The sequence below is a fragment of the Acartia tonsa genome, chromosome 4 (assembly GCF_053477335.1).
Source record: "Acartia tonsa isolate MP-2025a chromosome 4, ASM5347733v1, whole genome shotgun sequence".
Classification (NCBI taxonomy): domain Eukaryota; kingdom Metazoa; phylum Arthropoda; class Copepoda; order Calanoida; family Acartiidae; genus Acartia; species Acartia tonsa.
In genome coordinates, this window is record NC_137263.1 from 29,526,509 (window position 1) to 29,541,951 (window position 15,443).

Here is a 15,443-nt window from a genome sequence, read left to right on the forward strand (position 1 = left end):
ACAAAAAAAATAAGGGTGAATAAATTGCAATTTAAAGGTAAAGTTTTACTCAAGATAGAACAATAAATGAAAATGAAATATATTTAATTTTGTTTAAATCTTGTTTGTGTGTTTATAGGACATTTCTTTATATAAATTTTACTACTACTAATATTACAGTTTAGAATTTCAGATCTAGTCGAAAACACGAATAAAATTTTTTTCGACAACTTTCTGAGAGTTGTAAACCGCTAGACATACAGCTTTAGTCTGCACATACTAGAGACGTTAATAAAGGTACCTACTGCTACTATATCTGCCACGTGACACTTGTAGTGAGTGTGCCTTGGCCCGCAAACAAGCGCAGCTCATTACCATACACAGCAAGGACCTCCAAACAAAGTTCGTGCAATCAAAATGTTGGTTGTCAGTTGGATGTTACTGAACCTGATATCCTATAGTGGGTGTTAAAAGAGTATTGCATCCCATTAATAGCAGATAATACCCTTGTGTTCTCAAGTTAATCGCTTGAAATCAAAGGAGAATCCCACCCTAATGAGGTAATCGGGTAGGTTTTCACATTATTTTAATTTTAAAACAATTAATTTCAAATAGTCATCGTGTTGGAGGATAAAAAGGACGTTATCCTGGGACTTTTAGAAGTTGGTCGAAATTGGACTCAAAGAAATTACTGAAAATTACCCGGTAGGGGGGGAATTTTCGGTAATTTTTTTCAACCTAAAAAAATCGATGAAAAACGGTCAAACAGCCAGTCAAGCATAAATAATCATAATTAGTATAGGTTATAGAGATTATCCACAAAATTTTCATATGGATCGGACTATTTATCCTATGTTAAAAATAAATTTTTTTAACAGACAAGAATTTTTTATTTTTTTTTAAATTTTTTATAAGAAAAAAACGTATTTTATTACTTTTTAGGCGTGATCCTTAAATAAGCTCATATTGAACTGTAGATTTAGCCCAAAAAAACATAAAATGGAGTAAAAATTGACCTCAAAAATTAAATTTGAAACAAAAGTGTCATCTTTGCAAAAAATCTTGACTATATTTTAACCTAAAAAAAAATCGATGAAAAAAGGCCAAAGGGCCAAACAAGCATAACAAATCATAATTAGTATAAGTTATTGGTATTATCCACAAAAAAATTTATAAAGATCGGACTATTCCTTCTATGTAAAAAATATTTTTTTTTCAAAGGACCAGAAATTTAGTTTTTTTTCTCACAAAAATTTGCTTCAAAAAATAAAATAATTTTTTTTTTGTTTTAAACCTGTTCTATTCATTTTTAGGCTTAATTCTTAAAAAGCCTGCATTAAATATTAGATTTGACCAGAGAAAACATGACCTTAAAAGTTAGATTTTAATTTCTTTTGAAATTACCGAAATTTCTCCTGGCAGGCGGGCACCAACATTTGTCATGTTTGAAAAAAATATTAACTCTGTTTTAAAGCTCTCAACGGATTTGGATAGAGCGGGCAATTCTTAGATAAAAAGGTTTGTACGAATCAGTTCTAGGTCTTACAAATTTTTGTGTAAGTCGATCTTTACACAACTACTAAAAAATATTTGGAAAATTTTTTTTCTCGTCCGACTTTGAGACCCTTAAAGTACCCTTAAATTTTCATTTTATACTTTTTTGTAGGCAATTTAATAAGGAACAAATTTGCTTTTATGTTTTTTTCTGTCATTCGACGGGATCATGGTCAAAATTGACATTTTCCAAAGTTTGGTCGAAATTACCGAGAATCGCACCTTACTGAAAATTCCCCCCTCTTACCCTATCGTTAACAGGTAGTAACATAAGCTGTGTCTGTAGGTCCGCTAATATCTCTTCATCGACAGGACCAATTGATCCAAAATTTTCAATTGAGTTTAGTTGAGGTTCAGAGCAGGTTTTAAGCAATATTAGAGATAAGGCTCAAAGAAATGCATCAACTCCCTGTAAATGACCCCTGAAATGGGCAAATTCCCTAGGCTTCGTTTGCATACACTTGAATAACATATATGTAGGCAAAGCAAGTTGTCTCGAGCTGCAAACTTACTTTGATTATTAAGTCTTTTGGCAGCTTTGAATATTATTATATCTTTTGAACAATGTGCTAACTAAGGTTTTATAACTAGCCGTTTGGCCTCTAGCTGCCTATAACAAATATTTTTTAATTCTTCTTCAAACCAAAATTGTGACAAGCATATATGTAATTTTGGTAATGTATGATAATCATTTAATTTGTAAATTTAACAATATGAATAATCAAATTATTTTGATAGTGATAATTTTGTTAGGTATAGTAATGGACAAAATTATACACTAAACAAGTATAAAATTAAACAAGAATGGCAACATTCATAAAAGCGAACCTCAAAATATAAATAAGTCTCAGACAAACTAACAAATCTAGAGTATCAACGCATTTAATATTTAACATTATTTTGAAGTTAAACATTATGCCAAACTATCCGGGGAATCCATATTTAAAACTAAATGAGAATCAAATGATTTTATCATATAAATATTGCTTTTAAAAACTATTAATCAATATAATTGATCAAGACATAAGGACTTTAAATTCGATAGGACAGTCCTAAATTAACTATGAGCTATACGTAACGGACGGACTGACTGACGTCCCTGTGTATATAGAATAATAGAAAAGCTTAGCTTTTGAGAAGTTATAAAGTATCAATTTAATTTTAAAATAGCCTTTATAAATTTTCTTAATTTCTTTGATTTATATCTTTCATTTTTAGTAGCGAAGCTACTTTATAATTCGCAATGTAAGTCCGTCAATACATGGTAATACATGAAAATTATAATGCTTTTTAGCTACTTAAATTTTTTTCGCATTTCTACCCTATATTTGGTGTTTTTGGTCAATTTTTTACATTTTTTGTAGTATCAAGATTAAATTTCCCGTCGTTCTAATAAATATTTAAATCTTAAGATTGCTCACATATTTCTTCCTATATTTGGCGTTTTTGGTCTGATTTAAAATTTTTGTGGATAATAACATCAAAATTTATTTTTCCGTTGTTCTGAGCATCAAGTATGCAATTTACTTTGACCGTCAGTCTGTCAGTCGTCATACAAAATATGAATATTAAAAACTATATAACATTCGTGAGAAAGGTAACTTCATTTTTTTTTTAGGATTTTGTGCTTCGCTAATTTTGGATGTTGGCATCCTTATATGCGATAATGAATGATAACTTTGATAAGTGATTTCCCAAATATTTATAATAACTTCCTTTTTATACATTGATATTATACAAAGGTTATAATATCAACAATCATTACAAACTAAGAGTAATAATTCCATAGCAGCATGGCATTTTTTAGAATAGAATTTTTTTTGTTAGGGATTATTTTTTTTTTTTTTGGGGGGGGGAAGGGTATTTACACCCAAAAAATTGTTTGGGGGGTAAATACCCCCTCCTAAATGGTTGGGGGTGTCTACAGCACTCCCAAGATAGGGGTAAATTTTAAATGGGGGGGGGGGGGGGGTAATCACCACTTTAGCCCCACCCACTTGGACGTCCTTGGGTCTGAGACTTAAATAAACTTTATAGTAGCGAAGCAAGTCTGTAATTGAATCTGTCTGTCTTTCATTCCGTAACGTTTTATGGAAAGAGAGATTTATTTAGTTGATATTAAAGCTAATCCAATGATTTTTTTCAACATTCCCAGCATTTTAGCCGCTTTTATTTTTTTACTGATTTCTACATTTTTGTGATTTTTTATTTTTCTTAATATCTTCTATTCTAATGTCCTAGCTTATTTCATTCTTGCTTTTTTCATGACCGCTGAATATTTGCTTGATTCACTTTGTCCGTTTGTCAATCCAAGTTTTTGTGCTTGGCTACTTATGGATGTTGTCATTTTTAGTCACTTCATTCAGTTTATAGTCACTATTTTTAGACGTCTTTTTTAAAATGTGTAACAAGTAATTACGCAACAAGTGTATCTTCAAATTAACAAACAAACAGAAATAATTGTAAGTTGACTTCGCAACTAACAATCTATGCTAAGGTCTAAATACACAAGAAAGAAGTTTATGTATAGTTTTCATGTTTCTGACATTTCTTATAATTGTCTTCTTATTTCTTTATCAATACATATATGTGATAGGATACAAACTTAATATCTTGTTTATTTAGGGTTTATTGTCAGAAGCAAATTTTTTTTTTAAACGGCTAGACTTTTAAGTTTGTTATAAACGTGACAGTGCTTTTCATGTTTTTGATCTCATTACTACAAAGATGGCGCCACTAGAGACTATAGGCACAGCAGCAGCTATACTTCGCATAACTACTCTATCAATTAAGGAATAAAACATTCTTTGGAAGCTTTATCAACATACATTTAATCATTTTCAATTAAAATGATCAAAATGCAAGATACTAAATATGAACAAACTATCACCTCCAGAAGAAAGTGGACAAAATAATGCCACGTCTCCCGGTCATACGGCGTCATGCGTCAGGTTGGAAGGGTGACGCAAATTTCAGATCTCAGATTTGGCGATTTGAAAAAAAATATCTTTATATTATACCTAGCAAACTAAATAAAATTGCAAGCATCGCTTTAATTTTATGGAGAAAAATAGTAAATCAAATCCAAAACTGAGATCTGAAAATACATTAGGTAAGAGATGATATACAACTAACAAAATCGTGCATATTTATCTCAATAATCATGTTTAATACCTAAGACTCAAAGAGAATAAAGGAGGAAGGGGGGTGCTAGGTGCCGGAAGCTCGTTAACCCTAAGCAAAATGGACTGAATATTAAGCTAGAATTTTGAAACTTGTTACATAACCCTGGCCTGGTCCAATAGGTAATACATCTAAATGAAAAAAGTTCTAATTTTTATTTTCAGGTTAGGATAGGTTAGGTTAGGTAAGAAAAACCCAGCAGAAATGGGATTATTTTGACCTTTTTTGGTCTATTTTGATGTAGAAACTTACTTTCTCGTACTTATTCGAATCCGGTGGATAGGAACCGGTTCTCATCCATACGGGGCTAAAAACACTAGTTTTAATCTTATAATTGTACATTCTATATCCGCGGAAAGCCATTTATAATACGATGCAAGATATAACTATTATTATTTTTTCTTCGGTTTTTTCCTTGAATACACTGTGTCAATTCATAAGGACATAAGGTATTTAAGATGATTAAGTTTGGGACCGAAACTCAAAAACCTATAATTTGATATATGACAACACAAACTTTAGAAAAAATGCACTTAACATCTGCGAGCCACGCACCTAGCCCGCTGGGGTCGGTCCCCACCATCGGTCACCTTAAATAATGTCTTTATGAATAGACACAGCGTATTAAAAAAAAACTGTGAAAAAATAATTAGGTAAATTTCTACATCAAAATAGACCAAAAAAGGCCAAAAAAACCCAATTCCGCAGGGTTTTTCTTACTTAACCTAACCTAAAAATCCAAGTTTTTTTTCCATTTAATTAGAGTACCTATTAGACTGGCTGTACCAAGTCTCAAAATTCTAGCTCAATATCTAGTCCACTTTGCTCACGGTTCACCTATAGCACCCCCCCCCCTCCCCCCTTATATCATGACAAAAGTGAGAAAACATGTAAAAAATCATCATGTTTGAAAAAGAAATAAATAATTTGCTTCTCCAAATTGAACCAAATTAAGATGTTAATAATTCTTCCTAAACTTTCATACTCATTAATCTTTCTTGTCATACACTCAACATTTTATTTAAAGAAAATCAATATCATCAATATTTAATATCAAAACATGTATAAATAATTAAAATTATAAAAATCCGATTTTCTTTATTGAATTCCTTGCATTAATAGAATATTTTTTGTTCGGTTTATGATGTGTTTATATTTTTTATTGCACAAAATTTTGTAAAATAATTCGCATACAATTGTCTAAATCAGTCAAGTCCTTTAAGAGCTCTTACGCTTATGAAGTGCTCAAGTATATTTGTTTGTATATTATTATATAAAGGCAAAGCTCTTCTACATTTAAGGTTAGTACGTCCGTTTGTTACAGATTAGTATTGTAACAATAAAGTATGGTCTAAAAATTAAACCAACACCTAAAACGTTGTCAGACATTCTCTATCATCAATTTTAAAATGTTTCATTTTTTTATTTTCTTACAGCATAAATTATTTTGTGTATTAACCCTTAGTTTTAGAGAAAATTACTTTTTCTAGTCAAAGCGGTCAGACCGCTCCTTAGCCGCTTTTTAAAACAGCTGTAAAGCGGCCAATTTTAAAGCTAGGATAACCAAATTTTAGGACGAACTTTTATTCTTCATAACAAAAAAAATACTTTTTCTGACCATCGCCGAAAAGCAGCAAATAACGGGAACCGCCATTTTCGGCGGTTGGCGGCGCCAATTGATATTTTGATCTGTTTATGATCACAATAAAATACTACTTACAAAAAATGGCTGGTCTAAAGCTGTTTTAAAATTCGGAAGCTGGCAGCTTAAAAATGGTAAAACTACAGGTGGGAAATAGAAAATCGGTCATGACCTTACCATTCACGGAAGTTCATTATTGCTCAAGGATTTACCAAAAATATTATAGGTCTCTAGCTGTAATAGAAGCCACGATATCCATGATATATGTCTATAGTATAAGCCGGACAAAAAATCGGTCATAAAATCGGTTAGGGATCGGTCATAACACTTATCTCAGATGTTCATTGGTATCTAAATATTCACCAAAAAATTTTAGGTCTCTACCTTATATTATACACAAAAGTCATAATGTAGAAATTAAGATTTATTTAGAATTTTTTATTAATTTTGGTGACACCTAACCGACTTTGACCGGATACCACGACCGACACAGACCAGATATCCTTATAAAATCAACTCTTGCCGACTTATAATTACTAAACTTAAAAAGTCATGAAGACACATCTCTCTATCTTACCTACAAAAAAAATTACATTGAAAAAACCTTAGGGGGCTCTTAGAGCCCCGCCCCCCCCCCCCCCCCCGATCTGTAAGGGTTAAAGTAACTTTTGAAATTGAGCACCCCACGTCAATTTGAAATAATAATCATAATATTATTATATCTCAGAATCTTTCTGGATTATAGGAAAGACAGATTAACACAGAACTTTTGTTTAATTCATGATATTAAATCTATATAAAAATAACGTTGTCACACTCACCATATAATTGTTATTGACGCTAATAATTGTTTAATATATAGAGCTTCGCTATCATGGATGTTGTATTAATCCTAGTTATGTAAAAACTTGAGCCATGGCTCAGAAATTTTCCCCATACAAAGTTTGCACAATAATTTGTATGCAAGACACAAATGTTTTAACCAGAAACAAATTTTTCTGCCAACAATTGATCTTAAAATTCTTGGCAGGTAAGTCTAAAATTACATATAAAATAATATTATATTCAACTTTATGTCTTTGTCTTCATGAAGAAGAAGTATAAATATATGTCAACAAATATTTAAAAGGGGGGAGGCGGATGTGCCACTTTTTTAAACCAAAAGTAAAACGTGCATGATCTCAGCCCATAAAAGAGTTACAGCTCTAAAATTCTGCACAGCAGTTGCTTTTGTGGTGAACAATATGGAACTGTGAATAAACGGCGGCGGAACCGCCGCTCCCGCCGAATTTTTGTTGACTTTTCTCGCCATAATAGACAATTTTCAATCATCTGAGATAAACTTTTTTTTCATAAAAATTTCGCTTATATTTTACACTTGCATTTTCTAAAAATATTGACATATTTGAAATATTACAAGTGTCACGTGAAAATATAAGAAAAAATGAGAAAAAAAGTTTATCTCAGATGATTGAGAACTGTCTAATTTGGCGAAAAAAGTGGGAAACGATTCCGCCGCCGTTTCTTCACAGTTCCATATTGTTCTCCACAAAAGCAACTGCTGTGCAGAATTTTAGAGTTATAACTCTTTTATGGGCTGAGATCATGCACGTTTTACTTTTGGTTTCAAAAAGTGGCACATCCGCCTCCCCCCTTTGTATTGACTGGAAATATGAAGTAACCGATTTTATCCAAATCTGATTAAAACTTTTAACAACAATACCTACAAGGACAAATATGATAAAGCGCAACAAAGTTTTTATTTTATTTGTAACAGGGTTATAGATGAAGGGATGTTATAATCAACCCCCCCCCCCCCCAGCTTTAGTAATAATTACTTTGAAAATATAAGAAGCGAAGTTATTCTATAATTCCGAACGAATGTCTATCCGTCCGTAATTAATAAATTGGGGGAAATGTGATTTTCTCGGCTCCTATTCAAGATAGACAGCTGAAATGTTTAGGAAAGATTCCTATGACATATGCCCATCTAATCTATACATTGTTATGCCCATCTGTCTGTGCTAGATCGATTCCTAGATTCGTGATTTTCTCAATTCCTTTTCTAGATAGAGTGCTGAAATTTTCAAGGATTAATTGATTTTACATTCTGCATATGTTCACCAAGTTTTATTAAGATTTGTTTATTAATTGGAGTGCTAGATCGGTTCCTAGATTTTTTGGTTTTCAAGATTTTATCGATTCCTATTCAGGATTGATGGCTGAAATTATCAAGGAATGAATATAACCATGTTTTACATATTTCCATCATTAAGATTTGTTCACTAATTGCGGTGCTATATCGCTTCCTAGATTTTTAATTTTTCGTGGTTTTAAAGGTTTCGTTATTTCCCTATTTTATCAAGTTTAATGTTTATTGTATGCCACTGCTCCATAGTAAGTTTTTTCCCGATATCCATTCATAATTTTTGAGCTTCGCTACTTATGGATGTTGTCATCCTCGTTAATATGTAAATTGACCTTTAACTACTAATATAAGCCATGATTAATAGATATACATACAAATGAAAAAAATGGGATTAATTTAGAATGATAAATAAGCAGGGATAAGGGATGGGAAACCTGACCGAAAATTAGGTCTCAGCCTCCTTTTAAAAGTGATGGGGCAACTTTTCTTTTTTGCCTATAAAATCAACTCATTTCCCCCAGTTCCTCATTGGCTGTAGGCCAATATCCAATAGCCTGAAACTTGCTTTTAGCATTAACCAATTAATTAATAACAAACGCGTCCCCCAGTTCATTATTGGCTAAATTGATTCAACCAAACATAAATTTCTGCTATTAGAAAGACAACAATGGAAACTTTCTGCTATCAGATTGACAACAATATATATGACGTTCAATCACATCAACTTATTATTAAATTTACACATTAATAAATGTCCATATAGCAAAACATAAACAGAGAGATCGTTTTTTGAAGACTGAGTAGGATTCAACATTTAATACTTTAGAACAATGTGAAAAACTCATGTCTTTAGACAATTTAAAAGTTACATTTCATGTGGAATTGATAACCCATCTAAATGATCTATAATACAAAACTAGTTCAATATGTAAATAAAAGTGTACTGTTTTTTGTTAAAAAAAATTTCATAAATTTTGGTAAAAATTATTGCACACTTAATTAAACTTTTCTGTTAATATTTAACGTAAAATAATTTTTTTTTTAATTCTTAATTTATATGTTTGCTATGGAACAATTAGTTGAATGTTACCCATGTACTTATTCAATTCTACTTAATTTATTTATTAAAGCTGGGGAGCTAAAGCGGTGTTTATTTCTATATACAAATTTTGGGGTGAAGTAGATCCCCCTTAAAATGTTTGAAAATAAATCAGATTTAACCATCTCAAAAAAAACTTTTTTTTTAAATGGGGGGGGGGGGGGGGGTTGGAGAAGTAATAACGGGATTCTACTTAAAGCCACTAACATATTGGTTCTTTGAAAAGTTTTTATTGTATTTTATGATAGGTGAAATCAACTACCTGAATTCTATTCTATACTTTTTTTCTTTGCATTCATATAATAGCTATTTCATCATTGTTCATAGTTTTCTAATATAACTACTGCGTCATCCCGAAACTAGTTTTTTAGGCCTAGTTGGAAAATAGGCCTGGAATAATATTTTCTTACGTTTCCCATCCCTTATCCCTGTAAATAAGCAACAAGGACAAATGTGTCCATAAATTAGAAGCAAAAAACTTATACTTAAAAACAATAACTAAACAATGAAAACACCTCAAATAATCATCTGGTTTTACAATAAACAATGCTGGAACTGAACTAGGGGAGAAGACAATGAAAGATAAATTCATTCTAATTATGTCTGTAGGCACTTTTAACGTCGTCAGCTTAAATAAAATGTCAAGTAAAGAATATCATTCATTGTCCTCTCCCTCCCCCTGTCAAATTTAACAACGTAAACTTTGTTTATCTTTACTCCAGATATTTCTTTTTTCTTCAATAGCGCAGCGAGCACAAGTCTTAAATTCTTTCTTTTCAAATAATATTGCGTACATTGAAATCTTGTAATAAATGTAGATAGAGAAATTTTCATTAATAATTCAATTTTAATTTTCATAAAATATCACATTGTCACTGTTAGATAAAATCTAACCTATTTAATCAAATATATTATGCAAACGTCAAAGATAAAATTGTCAAATGGTGAATATTAACCTATCACTTTTTTCTTTATTTTACCCAATTTTTTCATTTTTGGTTGTGTAACATAAATCTAATTAGATTGCTTAAGACTTAATTATAATTATTTTTAAACAATGAGAAGTGTAAATAAAAGATCGTATACCTGGTATTTAAAATAATTGTACTTGTGTGGGTGTGCGTGTATGTATGTGTATAAGTTGAGTATGTGGTGAGTAAATATCGTTGCCGTGTAAACTAACTACATATCTACATCAGGGTTGTCACAAACACTACCAAGGCATTTACAAATCAGAGTTGCCGTTTCAGTTATCTTGCATGAAAACTTCGTATCAATTAGAGTACTTAATTTCATTAATACATTTATTAATGAATATAGAAAACGTTATTGTGAGAAATTTTTGCATACACTGAAAAAATGTTTTTTACAGCTGGTTAAAGATATCACTTCCTCCCTTAACAATTCTATCAAACACTTTGTTAATATCAAGGAAACTTTAAATTAAACTTTGTATTAGAACCAGCAAGCATGTATATAAAAAGTAGATTTGATAGCGTAAAAACTAACCTGGTTACCCTGTTAAGGCATATCTTTGCGACCAGCCTCAATCTCTCCGCTCTTGGTTACTCACAATCAACCTTCCCTTCTGTCATTATAGACCCCACTCTTTATACTTATATGTTCTAATATATGGTTGCTTTAGAAATCTGCAAAAAGATATATATTAAAATAATTCTTTTCCAGTATGGCTTCGAACCGATTAGTATCCTGGATTCAATCTTATAAATTTTCATTTTACTATCCACGGAAAACTGTCTACAATACGATTCGATAAATAATTATCTATTTAATTCTATAATTATCTTCCTATATCTTTAATGGATTGATAAAGCTTATTAGGATGAAGGGAAAGGTTTAACGAACAGCGGATTGAATTCGAAAAAAATATTTGGTTATTTCAGCTATTTTTGGGGACTGTTGTAGTAAATAATAAGGTAGACCCTAAAAAACAACTGAAATTGTATACTTTTTTTGGGGGGAATTAAATCCATTTTTTATTAAAGTCGAATTGGATATCTCATGAAAGTCCCTATCATATCAACTCAGTTTGGCTAAATGGAGAAAACACCGTTCTATGTGACTAATTCTGGTCCCCCCTCTTTATTGCAACTGGTGGTATCGTACACAGTCCACAAATGTACGAGGAGAGAGAAAAAGAGGAGACACAATGGTAATATCAGAGAAAGAAAGGAGGGGGGGGGGTCCATCGGAGGTGTGCGACTGTTTACTACCAAACAACGATTTCACTCTGAACGGAGAAATCCCGACATTTTGGAAGGGCGGTGGGTGGTTAAGGGAGGTGCTTCTATGTTTTCCTCTTTCTTGCGCATTATTTGGTATACATGTGTATGTGTACTATACTGTATAAAACCATTATACTCACAAACAGAGAAACTCCCCAATTTATTTGTGTGGAATAAAACAAGGGAACAAAAAAAGCTGAAAGTATTGCACCCAAAATGAATTGAAGAATGAATCATGTGCAGCAAGGTTAAACGAAAGTGAGGCTTAATTATACCACTGAAAATAATTAATATTATTTTATAACTATATGAGCGACTACTTTTTCTGTTTTTTACCTTATGAATTAATTTAACAGATTTTTTATAAAACGGCTTGCTTTATTGCATCAAGTTCCATGACAGATCTATATAGGAAATAAACATCTATAAATGAGCTCGAGTCTTCCAATAGTAGAGTTTTAATACTCATAGTGCTCCAATAATCCATAATAAACTCTCATTGACGAATAAAGTATTAAATTTCTATTCATAAATTAGAAAATTAAAATTTATATAATCGTAAATCAAAGAAAACTTAGTTTTAAAATAATTTTATACTAGCGACACGTCCATAATGTGTTCAGATAATAAACTAAAATTTAACATTTAAAATATTTTAAAGAAAGAGAGACAAAATTATAAATACGGTTTTAAATAAAAATAATGAAATTTAAAAAAGACCGAAGGAAAGGGAAGTGAGAGAGAGGGACATTTAATCTTTAAAAAATGATGAAAAAACGAAACTAAAGTCGTAGTAATCTTTATGTTTAGTAACTTTTTTTTGTAGTTGGGTTGATATTCAGGGATCGGACAATGGAAGAAAAAGATTAATATTCAGAGATAGGCCAATTGAAGAAAAAGATTAATAATATTCAATCTAGCCAATAGCAGGATAATTTTAGAACGCCGACTCTAGTGAAGAATATGCAAGAGGTAAATCATAATGTAAATAAGAAAATATCTAAAGAAATTTTAGATGGTAGATGGCATAGGCATAAAAATGTCCAAAGAGAAGAAAACTCTAATATTTATTTAAATTTTTTGCTTAGCAGAATATTATAGATTGGCCGAAGGACCAAGTATGTTGCAGAGAGAGATTATAGAAGATACTCCTAGGTTTAAAGAATATTCATTATAAATTTAAAGTTTTCTCTTAGTTAGCAAATAAAAAAAACATCCCTTATAGAAATTTAATTTTAATACAGAATAACGTATAATTTAGCTAGCTTAGTAGATGTCTTTTCATCAGTGATGTCAATATAAAAAAAATCTGCATCTATTTTAAATAGAAGCAGAGAAAAAACAACTCATTTCTAGGTGAATATTTAATTTCCCCTATAGACTGATTGATAGATCTTTAAGTTATTGAGTAGATACTTATTAGTCAGCAGGATATTCACACACACAAATTCTGCCGTCTAACTCTTATCAACGACAAAAATTATCACATTTCCCCCTTAGGACGGACAAACAAAGTGTATTAAAGAGTAGCCTCACTATAATCAATATTCATTCTTTTTATTGAAACTGAAAGCTTGAAAGTTTCGTGTCTAGCTAAAATAAACATTGGTATACAATTACATAGGCATAATAATAATAAATATAATGATCACAACTATTTACTTTGACAAGTTTTAGTGAGCAGACCAACAAGTTTATAGACTAATGTAAAATTAACTATTAATAATCCTTTATATATAATTAATCCTTCAAAGCCGATTAAAATCCGCCAGATTACAGCCGGTTATAAAAATCGTATTAGAAAATTAACACGAATAATAAAATAAAAAGACTAAAAATTAATACCATTTTTGTTAACTTGGTAATTCAGCCCCTCGGGGCCGACTAAACTATAATTAATCGTGTAATTTTTCATTTTACTATCCGCGTAAGTCTGTCAATAATAAGATGCGACAAATAACTATACTAATATAAAAAAATGATTAAGTGTCCATTTTAAATAATATAATATTTAAGTCACTCTTGTTATAACTAAACTGCAATTAATCGTGCAATTTTTTATTTATAGCTAATAGCTGTTTATAATACGATGCGATAAATAAGTATTCTTTTAATTCTTCTCGGTAAGCTAGATGTGTAAAAATAGACATTGTTGATATTTTTAATAAATATACCTATTATTAAAATATTTTTTTAATCTTGAGGCTAGCTATAAAGATCTCGGAAAATACAAGTCAACATATGTGAGTCATAGTTTTAAGAGAAGCTTTAAAAATATGATTATATGTTTTATTTCAAATCTCCCCCGCCATCCCTTAGAGGCAGTGGACTAAGGAACTACAAATAATTATAAAGAATTCAACGTGTTTTTAAAGCACAGCTTTTTTTTAGAAAATCTTTAACGAACATAGTTTGTTCTACGTAGCTTAGATTACATCACTTTAACAAAGTATAATGATAGTTTCTGTCAATATATCTCGAAGTGTATATAGTCGTGTAGTTATAATTACCCTTCAAAAAAGTAAGTCTATTTAATAAGAAATAGTTCTCTCGTATTCATTCGAATCCGGTCGATAGGAACCGGTTCTCGTCCATTCGAAAAAACTATGTCTAGCATTATATCCAGCTTTCTACGATAATAAAAATGTACAATCTTAAGATTAAAACTAGTTTTTTTAGCCGGTGCCTTCAGCACCTCGGGGCTAAAAAAAATAGTTTTAATCTTATAATTATACATTCTATATCCGCGGAAAGCCGTTGATAATACGATGCGAGAAATAACTATTCTAAAATAACAAAATTCAAATTGTTTTTAGGATTAAATTTTTCACGTAAAAGAAAATTAAAAGTGGGATTAATCTATTTTATTGGCCCGTAAGTTCGGCCCATTGCATGGGCAGCAACAAATATGATTTTTTAAAAAAGTTTTTAATATTTTCCTATCCACAAACAACCATTGTAATACCATACGAATAAGTACATTATCTTTAGTATTTCTTTGTTTTTATCTTGATTTACATATATTGCTAGATATTTCCCTTTTATGTGAAAAATGTTGTTTTTTTCTAATTGTATTTTGTGTTCTGCAATTGATTTATTATCACTTTTCATGTTATTTGTTATCTTGTTAATCAAATAAAATACTAATAATAGAAAATAATATTTTTCTGTTTTGCTGGCTGTTCAATGTAAGCTAAGCTTTATACTTTTTGCATTTGTTTGTTTGTCTATGTCACAAATAGTAATTTTATCAAACATGATTATTTTCTAGAGTTGTTGTTGATTCAATAAATATTCAGAGCAATATTATAAATTCGAGATTTTGTATTAAGATAGATCATAATCACATAAATGGTATGCAAACTTCGCATAACAAAAGCGATAGTTTTTTTTTCAGAAAAGTACAAAGCTTAAGTACCATGTAAGGAAATATTAGGCGCTTGATTTTAAGATATTGCAAGGATTTTCATGGATTAAACTAAGCATATATACCTAATATATTTAATTCAAATATAATATATATTTGAATACAGATATTTCAAAGTATCACCTAATACGCGAATCGTATTAAATGTTCAACTTAAATTTGGG

General features: G+C 30.6%; 1 protein-coding gene across 5 annotated transcripts in view; it reads right to left on the minus strand.

Annotated features, from left to right (window-relative positions):
- The window catches only part of LOC145316695 (sodium/calcium exchanger 3-like), a 75,167-nt gene extending 63,895 nt beyond the window's left edge, over positions 1–11,272 (minus strand). For 4 of the 5 annotated variants that reach the window (XM_080157396.1, XM_080157393.1, XM_080157394.1 and 1 more), the window contains exon 1: positions 11,116–11,272. The gene's annotated coding sequence lies outside the window, so the exon portion shown is untranslated. Of the gene's footprint in view, positions 1–10,692; positions 10,830–11,115 lie in introns of those variants that run through there. The other variant, XM_080157392.1, reaches the window with a different exon arrangement.
- Positions 11,273–15,443: the final 4,171 nt, after the last annotated feature.